This window comes from Pezoporus occidentalis, unplaced genomic scaffold (genome assembly GCF_034315485.1).
Source record: "Pezoporus occidentalis ecotype Australia unplaced genomic scaffold, CSIRO_AGI_Poc_V1 ctg207, whole genome shotgun sequence".
Lineage (NCBI taxonomy): Eukaryota > Metazoa > Chordata > Aves > Psittaciformes > Psittacidae > Pezoporus > Pezoporus occidentalis.
This window is the reverse complement of record NW_026913932.1, coordinates 1,232,226-1,243,936: the sequence shown is the minus strand read 5'-3', so window position 1 is coordinate 1,243,936 and position 11,711 is coordinate 1,232,226. Positions and strand designations below refer to the sequence as shown.

The following is an 11,711-nucleotide window of genomic DNA, read 5'->3' as shown; positions in this document are numbered from 1 at the left end:
TAAGTACCTTCTTTTAGGCATTTGAATTTGTCCTTTAGATAAGTGATGTAGAAGATAATATGCCTCTACAAATGCTTAACAAAATTAAAGATAGCACAGCTGTGAAGGTAATTCCATCCGAGGTGTTTTGTTTAAGTTTAACAAGACGTAGAGCCAGGAAAATAATTTTGTATCTAACAAGTACAGAGTTAGTGTGTTCAGTGGGATGCTATCAAGAATCTGTTTTGAATTACGGTGTCTGAGCTGAACCTGTGCGTGAGCTGGGAGCTGCTCTTGCTGAGGGTACACACTATGAAAGGTCCTGGCCAGAAATCTGGGGCTTTTCATCAGGAACACAGCAGTCTGATGTTCAAAACTGTTGAGAGTTTGGCAAAAGTAAGCTTAATTCCTCAGTTTCAGGCATGATGCAGCAGACTAATTTCACTGAAGAAAGCAGTAATTTCAGGTACCAGGGAACTCAGATAGAGGTAATTAGAGAAATGCTTGCATTAATTACATAGGCAATTAGAAACCTATGTTAATCAGACCCTGTTTTGATGGTCTACTGAATCAGAGGGAAGTTAAAAACCTTGAATATATTAGTTAGTGTAATTATATATGAATTGTAAATGTGACGTTGAGAAGTACTGAACTGTTCTATAAAAAGAAGAATTTGCTGTATATAATTTATACCAATTATAAATTGTATGCATATAAAATACATAACTCATCTTCAAAATGAAATTAAACCTATTGAAAGATAGAACATTCTGGATAAATGGGCATTAATTAGGGTTGTATGGATAGAGAACACTCTCCCATGAGCTTTTTTTAATCAGTCACTAGCATTACGAGCGATAGGAATTTGGACTACTTTTGTAGAAGTTTAGAAAATGAAGTTGTTACAGAAAAAGGCACGAAGTTGGGTCACTTAAAAAGCAATCATGAAATCTGATTTAGTGGGGCACTGCAGTAATTTTATCATTTCTAAATGAAACAGAACTGTTTTCATGTACTCTTTTTTTTTTTTTTTTTTTTAAAGTCTTTATCAAGCTTCTTCAGGACCAACCCCCAAGGCATGGCTTCAGTGGTTTGAAAGAAACAGATACCCTCTTGGTATCATTCATTTCACTGATCACTGGGAATCTGAGCTTGAATGAAGGTGGAGGAAGGCTCCTACAGAGAACTGGGAATGGTTTGTCCCTTAAGAAGGGTATAACGGCATTTTTAATATTTTTACTAAATACCAGGGCACATGATAAAAGTTTATGGACTGGGAATTAATTGAAAGATTGTGAAATTGTAAAGAATGTGCATTATGGCAAGCCTCAGAGAGTTACAACCTAAGCACCCTGACATTTGAGGCCAAGCCCAGAGAATATCTCTTGAGTTATTGGAACCATCTCAGATGACTGTTATTTTTGATATGATTTACCAGGCCCCAGTAAGCTCTCCCAGCCAGAGTGGGAAAAGTTCCTTTTATTAGTGTTAGTCCAGGAGATTGAAGCACACTCTGGTCAGTGAAAGATGTAGTTTATGGAATTAGCTGCAGAATTCAGATTGAAAAAAAAAAGGCAGCATGAATTTGTCCCTGGGAGGTGGCACATGGTTCAAAAAATGCTATTCAAAAGATAATGTGCTTGTATCTAAACTCTGCTATTTGCAACATAAAGGTTTACGGTTTATATGCATTAAATATCTGTACGATGAAACGTGAAATGTATAATTAAAATAATGATCATAAGTATAGAACTATGCAAATATTATCTAAATCATATGTGTGAATGTTAAATAAACTGTTTAATTTCCAGAGATTACAGAAAATACTAAAAAATTTTATGGTCTTTCTACCCTTACTAGTTTTTAGTGTAATTGCAGTTTTAGAGCTAATCTGTCTATTCATTTTTTAATATTTGCAGTTGTGTTACATTTTACTGAGGAACAATTCAGTTTGGGGAAACTGTTGCACTTAATCCTAACTGTGTTTTGTGTCATTTGAACAAGAAGTCCCTGAGCATTTGTCCCAAATACCAACATTTTTACTCCATTGGCAGCTATGTATTTGCGGTCACCCTACAGCAATGTAAGCAGAGAATGTATAGAGTGGCAGTAACTCTTCCAGACAGGACCAGGAGGAAAACTGGATGTGGTCAACCCACACATAATTTGCTCTTCTTGGTGGAGGTCTCATGCAGACAGCACTTTAATGACACCTCTTGTTTCTGAATAAGATGAAGGTAAGAGATAGAAACCATTTGGAAGCCATTGTTTATGTTCCCTGAAATGGGCTGAAAAGAACAGCTCTTCTGAGACACAGCTTTACACTGAACATACACAGAGCTGTGTCATTATTAATTCTGAAAATGAATTTACAATGGCTAGGTAAAATATTTAGTTAATATTTAAATATTTTGATCTATTATAGCTTATAGGCAAATTTTAGATTTCTACTGCACCTAACACTTCCAATTTAAATAACCAGTTTCGTTAGGAGCTTTAGTGATACAAATTAATAACAAAAGGCAGTTAATACAGAGTGCAGTTATGAGACCAAAATACATGTGGTTTAAATTTAAAGAATTAAATGTTAGCATTTCCCTATAGAGAAAGCTTATTTGGGCAGTGGTGTACTGACATTATCACCACCCACAGAGAAAGGGACCTGTTGATCCTCATGGTTAAGCTGGAATTCAAAAAAAAAGAATATATGTCTAGAGGGTTTTCTTGGTGTAAGTGAATCACACAGGAAAAATGCTGATACCCGGAGTCATTGTCGTGACCTTTGATGGTTAGAAAGAGAAATAAGCGTGCAATATTTTTTGTCAGGTTACTCACTAGGTAAAACTGGTCTTGGTTATTAATATAGTGGAAAGTTAAATGATGACCGTGGAAATATGATAATCAGTGCTGTTGTAAATTAGACAGAAATGGTTTTCTGTGACCATTAGGAATGATAATCCAATGTGTTAACCATTGGGCTGAAGGGCTGCTAAGAAAATAAATGTGGAAGTGGATAAAATAAGGATAAAAGTATGTTTAGGTAGGTGTTTCTTCAAAGCTTCCTTCAGGAAGGTGTTTCTGGACACTACCCTACTGCTTCTGACAAATTGTGTCTGTTAAGGTGAAGGTAAGCAAACAGCATTCATTTACCAGTAAATAGTGCTATCTGTATCTCTGGATTTCTGTTTAAGTGAATGTTTATAATAATTTTATTGGACCTAGCTGGAAACAAATCTATTAAAAATAACAATTGCTAATTGCCACTATTTAATGTTAGTTTAATCTGACAACTCTGGAATGGCTTTGCCTGTTATTCCTGGAAGAAACTACATAAAATCGGGTAGTTTTGTGTAGTTTCATAGCAGACATGAGACTGCACGGAAAAGCCAGGTCTCAGCATCACTGCACGGAAGCGAATCTTGTCTATGACCCTCGGTCTGACAGCTTGAACACAGGCTGAGTTAAACCCCAGGCTACCAGTACTCTGCACTTTGTCTTTTGAAACTTTCTGGGAGAGATGCAGTTTCAAAATGAAAAGTCAAAATACAGTGGTTTACAATCAGTTTTGCTTTTTTTTTTGAAGCTAAAACTCAAAGCAAAACTCCTGGGGTATACGACTGTACGAAACAAAACATAAGAAAGTTAACACAAAAACTCTGCGAACTGAACAAGCTAGTTTCACTCAGCTCTTGCAGTAACCCCTTTTTACAAGCTCACTTTTCAATTGTATGCGTGTGAGATGTCAAAAATGAGTTGGTTTCACTGCACCAACAGAGAAACACCGCAGCTCTAAAGCGTCACCCTCTGCCCAAGCAAGGTCTCACTCTCCATCTCAGCTGACACTTAAGATATCTGCCAAGAGATGAAATTTTCTCAGTCCCAGGCTGGTTACATACAGCTTTCATCTGTCTGAAAAACAAGGGACTTGAGAGGCCAATCCTGGCCCTTATGTGGTTTATAGTTGTATCCAGCTCTGAACTAATTATTTAAATCTCTACATGACAAGAGTCACCCCACCTCTGCAAGGTTATCCAAGCATTCATGTGTTTTAAGTTCAAAGCCTGGTATTTCAGAGATGCTGAACACCTGCTGCTCTTCTGAGCTGGTATGGGAGCTGCAGGTGCTCATGCCCTTTGAAGATCAGACCTCTCCTCCCGAGGTACTCTTACTTACAGTGAAGCGATGAGCAACCGTCTGCTGTGCTTTTGCAAAGCTTAGTATAACTGGCTTGAAGCAAACCTGTGAACTGCAGTGAGACAGAGCTACTTTTGGTAGTCACTGCTGAGCGTGTATGAGTTCAGACTGGTCAGGGCTCCTCTGTCTGCTGGGCAGCTGATCCATTTTCATTCCCCCAAAACACTGAGGGACTGAACTCCTGAGCTTCCAGAATTACCACTGATGGAGAAGCAAGACCTGAGCAGCAGTGAGGCCAAGTGAGTCAGCTTCTAGATGTAGATCTCAGGCTTTGGCAACTTTGCTGAGAAGAGCTAGAGTGATATTCAGGAAAAAAACCCCATCATCAGATAATCAGTGATCTTGTGTGGTGTGTATAAATTTTGCTTATTCATATGTCAATTTTTCATGTTGAACTGGTACCTAGGAAAGTGCAGAGTGCAAGGGGAATGGCTGAATTTGAAGGTTTAAGGGTATCTTGAAATACAGCTCAAAGACTGAGTTACACAAGAGTGAATTTTATATGGTGTGAACATATGTAACTGAAAAAATATTGGGCTGTTGGTGGAACACAAATATTGTGTGACTCTGAATTGCGCTTGGTATTTTAAACCACGAGAGTTTCAGATTTGAGTCATAGTAACTTGTAAGTAGGAGATATATATATATAGGCATATATAGCACGCAAGCTGTAAGCAAGGCTTCTGCCTGGGGTTATTTTCCTCTCAAATTGCAGATTTGGTTCTCTGTTATTGTAAATCGTTATAGCCTCAATGAACACTCAGATTAGATGCTTCCAAAATTTGAGAAGAAACCTGAACTAGAAGCCTTTGCAATCTTCTATTTTCTTCTCTGTTTGGCCACTTTGCTTTTCAGAACCCATGGCTCCATCAAACCATATTACACCTTTCTTGCATCTCTGCTTCTCTGTGGTGCTACCTGCACGGAGCTGGCATTGGAATTTATCCAACCTCTAATTGACCTCATCAGAGCCCTCAGCAGCATCTAATCTTTCAGTAGAGACAGAAACTTTGTTAGCACTGCTCAAAGAGCACCTTTAACCCAAGATCTTTATTGGAAAACTCCTCCTGTCAGAGCAAAAGCTGGAGAATATGACACACGAGTGCCTGCTAGCAGCCCCAGAGGCACGTGTGGGAAAATGTTTGTTTTCTTTTTTTCCCTTTTAATTCAGCACTTTGACTTAAAACATGCATCTTGCCAAGCAAAGACTGACTTGTTGAACAGAAGATTGTAAGGTGGAATTAGAGGCTCTGCTTAAGAGAAAATCTGCTTCAGCCTAGAGAACAATCCCACCACAAAATAAAATGAACTTTAAAAGTAATGAGGTTTTCCACTATTAACTTAATAGCAGCAAACCACATGTTCTAAACAATGGTTGCGTTTTTTTTTCTTTTTTTTTATAAGGACTCATTTTTAGTAACAAGCCCCAGACTATTAGCTCTGCCGTTTTGCCACTGCTGGAGGAAAACATGGACTCTTGCTGAGTTGTACGGTGAATATCTCAGAGATACTTGAATCTGCCACCAATAAAAAGGCCTCTAAATTGCTAGCATGGAGGAACCAGTTCAAAGTAGAGGAAATGGAAAAATGGGAAAAAGAAGAAACATTGCTTTGGATATTTAGCGCTTTCTCTTATTTTTTAGATTATATTTCTTCTGGGCTCCCAAAATCTTTGGTAACAAACAAGTTTTCTTTTAAAAAGTATTAAGTTATCAAAACATTTGCCAGGTCCTAATATTAAATCCTAGCAGTCAGCAATGTTTAAGTTCAGCCATATCATTTTGCTGAGTAAGTAATGCTAAAACTTAAAGTTTTCCCCTCAGAATGATCTTTCCAAATGAGATTGATATTGTGGGTAAAAAAGAAAAACAGAATGATGCCTTCATCATGAGGAATTATGGAATTAATTTTCTTTATACACTCTGTTTGCATAAGACATTTTTGTTAACTCTTAATAAAAATACCATTCAGCTGCTACTTTCATTGTTTTTATCCTGGGACCAATACAACATTGTCATTATTGGATATAAAGTGCTGTAAAAACAAATCTAATTTGTTAAGTTTATTTTGATAAGAAATAAATATAAAGGTAGTGCATGGTTTGTACAGTGCTGCTATCATAGGACTCCTGGGTATAATTTATATAAAGAAAATAGGAAAGCATACATAACTTTGTAGTTGATTTCCTTTAACAGGGCTAATTGAAAACAGTTTCTGTTATTTAAAAGTAATTTATTTTAAATATACTTTTTCAAACAAAGTTCTTATTGATATCCATTTTAAGTATAATATTATCTCAGTGTGGGATACAAGTAAAAGGTCAGCTCTTGTAGGAGTATTTTCTGTATGACTCAGTTCTGATCATAGATAAACTTATCAGTGAAACAAAATTAGTTAACCTTTTCAGTACCAAAAACTTGTTTTAACAGCCCATGATGGTTTCTTTCACAAATGCATAACTTCAAAGCTCATAGTTTTGTTCTGAAACATGACAAAGAGAGTGCTAATTTCCCTTTTCTCTATCTGATAAAAGGCAAAGGCTAGTGATTCTAAAATCAGTGAAATTAGACTCGTTGAGATGTGGTATGTAGGCACAGTAAGCAATACATTACTAATTTTTAGTCAAGAGCTGTTGTAGCACAGTGGTACAGCAACAAAAGCAATTTTTTACTTCAATTACGCTTTAATCTATGGACATTGTTAAAGGATATTTCTTTTCTTGTTCAGTAGTGTAACACTTGTGTATGGGTCTCATACACAGCACTGAAAAGCGCTGTATGAACAAAATGGCTGTACATGGCGTATCCCTAGGAACCAGTCTCTTTCCGTATTGTTTGATAGATTGTTCCAATTCCTGTCCAGTTAACTGGTTTGCAACATTTCTCAGAAGTCCCTTCAGCTCTGCTTCCTTCTTTGTTTCCATTGCAGCAGCACTGAGAATTCAATGACTTGGGTTGCTTCAATACATGCAGTCACACTCAACACCAGTAACTGTCCTTCTTTCTCAAAGCCAGATCCGGAATGATTCAAGGTTTTAATGGATTTCAGATCTGGGACCACACTCATATCTGAGAAAAGCTCTCTCAGATGTTAATGAACCGAAGCTGTCTTCATGGCATTTGCGCAATCTCACCTCTATCGGCATGATTTAATGTGGTAGCTGGGGGACAGTTTGACTCATGGTGGGTTTTGCCTGCAAACTCACTCCTGCCATCTTTACTCATTTTGCACAGTATTTACTCTCACTGTCTTGTGTGAAGCGGTTGCGCTGCAAAGGATTAAAAGTGGTGAAGTCTTTCTCCTAATAGCTCCCAGAGAGCTACATTTCAGATATTACCTGCTGGAGAACTCTCAAGACACAGGTATTAATGACGTTTCTCCCATTCAGTGAAGTAAGTACATTAAAATATCCAAGGGTGAAGATAACCTAGAAATCTGGTTTTGAAGGTCAAAGCACACACAGCGCTAGCTGAGCTGGAGGAACACACTGGTTCTGCAGAGCAGAAAGTTCAAAGAGAAGTCTGTAAGGCATGTCCCAGGCTGAACTCAAAAGGGCTTGGGGTGGAAATTTTGTCAGCCCTAGTCATATGCAGTGAAATATTTGTGTCATGCTGGCAGAGGCAATGAGCTTTTTTTTTTCTTCTATAATTTACAAAATATGAGCAAGTAGGTAGTTAAGGCATTGCAATTCTTCCATGAATGGAATAATTTTGCATGGATTTTCTAAGCAGAAATATAACTGGTGCATGGGGAATTACTTTGTCACTCTCACAAAATGTAATTTCATCCAAACAGGCAAAATGATGCAATTATCTGGTCAGATAATGCAGCACACTATGCATACATGGGCAGTGAAGATAGCCTTTTATTCCATGAACTAGAGATGATTGCTCTAGAAAATTTGCTGGGTCACTTTTAATTATTAAAAGAGCAAATTCATGGTTTCTTTGTGGTCGAGCCACACTGTATAGTATTTTCTTTTTTGTTCTATTTAAATTTAGGTGGGTTATTAATACTTCCTGGCAGTGGTTATGAGAGAAGGATGACTGAGAATTTGGTAGACAAGTTAATCTCATTTTTACTGTGTTTCTAGAGCCACCCACTTTCCCTTCTTACAAATTGACACCAAAAAGTCATTACCAGTTTTGCAGAGACCAAAGTACTGACCTCCTGCATCCTTCTGTCTTACCTTCTGCCCTGTTTTTGCTGCTCTCTGCTTTTCTTCTGCACATTTCTCATTTTTCAGCTTCTCTCACCAGACTGTCATTCAGGGCACCTCCACACATGACTCCTGCCTGCAGGCACCTTTGTGGGATTGATGTTATTTAAGGCCAGGGAGTCAGTAAAGAGTGGCCACTGACTCAATGAGATGAAACCATGAGGTACCTAGCAAAACCCTATTTCCAGCCCCATACCCTGCAAATGAACACGCTCTTAATGTCAGTAAATAATCAGTTGAACATCAAGACCACTGAAGCCTGATGGATTTGTATAATGGGTGAGTACAAATCAGTGCTGAAGCCATTTCCCTACTGAAGTGTTACAGATTCTTTCCCCTACAGTAGGTGTTGGAGGACATAATGTCAGGTTCATACCACAGCTCTACTTTTAGTGCGACTGCTTGTAGAGGTTGTGTATGGGTGTCCTCTCTTCTACTAGACAAAATATTTTCATTTGGCTTTTAGAAATGCTGGTGACTTTGATATCTTTGTCACATTTGGCTCCTTTGGACAAGGAGTTCAGCCACTTTTTGAAGGGAAAAGGCACAGATGTGCACACACAGACACCGAGACTGCCTTACAAAGTGGGACTAAGTTATAGACAGCAGAGAAATCTTTTGGGTGTTCTTTTACTACTGGTTGCACTAGCCTTTGGTGAGTATTTTCAGCAGGAATTTTACCCAGCTGTGATGTCTTTGAGTGTTTCTGACTGTCATGGTTTAAGCACTGCCAAAACGTAGCATCTCTAAAGTCATCATTTAGCAAGTGTCTGGGGAAGCCCTGTTCTGCCTGAGGAAACAGTTTCCGAGTTTTAGCAGTCACACTTGGAGAACTTTAAAGCCCAGCAGTGATAGCTTTCATCTAGAGGAAGGTTATCTTATTTTTCCCCCAGATATATGTGTTGGTCTTGGGGAAGATATTACCTCTTCCCATAAACCTCACCACATTTATAGCCCTGGACTATCCTGGCTGCAACAACTGTGAAAGTACCTTCAGCTTTTTATTTTCTCTTTCATTTCAAGCCTTGTAAATTCTATGTTAACATTCTCACTGCTAGCTGAAGAGCAGTGTATCTCACAATATTCCTGTCTTCTTGTGGAACATGTGGCATGACGTTGAGGAATATGCCCAGAGCAGTGTCATGTGCACTTCACTTGCACAGGTATGAGGAGTAGAAGTTGCAATGGCTGCCAAAGGATGGGTTCATAAAGTAGTTGAACACTTTGGATCAAAAATGGGGAGCTATGAGGGTTTTGAAAGATCAGGACTTGGAGATTTCCTTTGGCTTCAGCTTCTTGCAGAGCTGGAGCATCTCTCACTGACAAGCAGCCTTTTTGACTGAAGTGATAAATGTAACTAAAGTGATAAAAATTGGTGGAGGTTTTCTGCTTCCCTGCTTCCCAGTGCCTCACGTTCCTGAGCATGGATGTCCATCATTAGTGATTATGGACCTGAAACCTTTCCACAGCTAGTGTGGTTGCAATTGTGGAAATAGGAAGCAATAGTCAGCTAGAAATCACTGAGCATGGTCCTGTCATGTCTGTGGGTTGTGTGTTTTTTAAATGTTGGCTAAAAGGTGTCTCTCCACAGCTGTTTTTTTTTCCTGCCGTATATTATCTCTAATAAAGCTGAAGCCGTGCGATTCACCCATTGCCCTCCCACCGCATTTTTATGTTCTGAGAACAAAATATAATCAGCTTTTATTTTTTAGTTTGGGCAGATAATATATATGCTTTTAATGTGCTCTTCAACTTATTACCCAGCTGCAGAAAACACTCCAGTATGCAAGTGCAGGAGATATGTTTATGTCTGGTCATCTCTGGAATGTGTAGGCTGGGAAACTTGCGGGATGGCTGTGCCGACGATGACCTGCCAGCACCAACAGCCCCATCTGTGATGGTGGAGAGGGAACGTGGGTGCCTCTGCAGTACTCAGGGTCTTGGAAGGATGCTTCCTACATCTCTTGGGATTTGTAGTCCCTTAGTGCCTTGCAGTGGCACTCAGCAGTTCGTAGGATTGGGCTTCTGCATGGCGGAAGAGAAAAAAACCCTCAGGAATTTTGTGTGTGCAAAAGGCTCCTAGAAAACTGTCGGAATTAAAATGATCACACATGTCCTTCAGCTTAGGAAAAGAGAGCTCTAAGTGAGAGCATGTGTGCTCTGGATCTCGGGCTGAGAAAATGTCAGGCTGATGTGCTTGGGAAGTTCATATTGATACAAACAGGGAGGCTCCCTGCTGCCCACAGATTTCCCACATAAAAGGCCTACTGGTAGCCGTGGGAACTTAGCAGCAGCCACGCTGTGGCTAAAGTCACCACTCTAAAAATGTAGTGAAATTAGTGTTCATAAAAGTGAAAAACATGCCACAAGAATGAAGATGTTCTGATTCACAGCCATGAAAATTACTTGAGTTCTGGCATAAAAAAGAGAAAAAAGCGCTGAATTTTGCAGTTACTCTGGCTTTGGAAACGGATTGCTGGTGAATTTCTGAAAAGTTCCTCTGAACAAAAGTCTTGGCTTTTCAAAAATCAATTTATTGCCCCAAAACACATCCTCCTCCCCCTCCCTCCTTGTGCCCGTGATGTGACGCTGGTCCTTCCTGCCAGCCCCGTGGAAAGGGCAAATGCTGTGCTGCGCAGTGGCCCCTAGTGAAACTGAGCAGCTTGTTCCAGAGCCTGCAAAATAATTTCCAGCAGCTGGGTTGTTGCTAATTTCAGTCCTGCCTTCCCATCTGACCTGCACCTCGCTCAAACTGCCGCTTGCTCTGTGTATTTTTAAGACAAATAAAAAATCCAATAGGAGGCTATAGTGGACCAACTGACTTGTCCCAGTGTAAATGAAACATGAACGTGGAACCCAGAGGCAAAGGTAACACCAGCAATAATGCAGCTGCTGTAGCTTAACAACATGATTTAGCACCATTTTTGGTTTGAAGTTCCCTTTTTTTACTTTTTCTGCTATGCCTACCATAAGGAGAGGGGATGGCTATGCTGGCTGTAGCTCTTGATGCTAGAATTTGGATTTGTGTGTTGTATCTCTGTTCTAGTTAGTGAGACTCATCCTCAAACAGGTACTTTTGTCCCACACAGCTTTTGCTTTTCTTCAACTAGAAGGGCCTGAAACATCAGCTCTGTAGTCAAAGCTTTGATGAGGCTCTCTCCCTGTGTCCTATCAAGCCTGTCTTCCTTGATTTTCCAGGAGACATGCTATGGAGCAGTGAGCATTACCCTCCCCTTGCTCCTCATGGTGTTGCTCCACCACAGTGCCATACCACGGATCAGCAGCCAAGCTGACCCTCATCCAGCAGGCTCTTGTGCTC

The 11,711-nt window shown here is 39.5% G+C and overlaps 2 long non-coding RNA genes across 3 annotated transcripts in view; both read left to right on the top strand.

The window, feature by feature from the left end:
* The first annotated feature begins 2,222 nt into the window (after positions 1-2,222).
* LOC134163792 (uncharacterized) lies at positions 2,223-6,451 on the top strand. The gene is made up of 2 exons (XR_009964850.1): positions 2,223-4,412; positions 5,578-6,451. It is a non-coding gene; the product is annotated as an uncharacterized LOC134163792 (long non-coding RNA).
* A 1,579-nt stretch (positions 6,452-8,030) lies between these two features.
* Positions 8,031-11,711, top strand: part of LOC134163791 (uncharacterized) — a 110,889-nt gene continuing 107,208 nt past the window's right edge. For both annotated transcript variants that reach the window (XR_009964849.1, XR_009964848.1), the window contains exon 1: positions 8,031-8,671. This is a non-coding gene — a long non-coding RNA (uncharacterized LOC134163791). The remainder of the gene's footprint in view (positions 8,672-11,711) is intronic.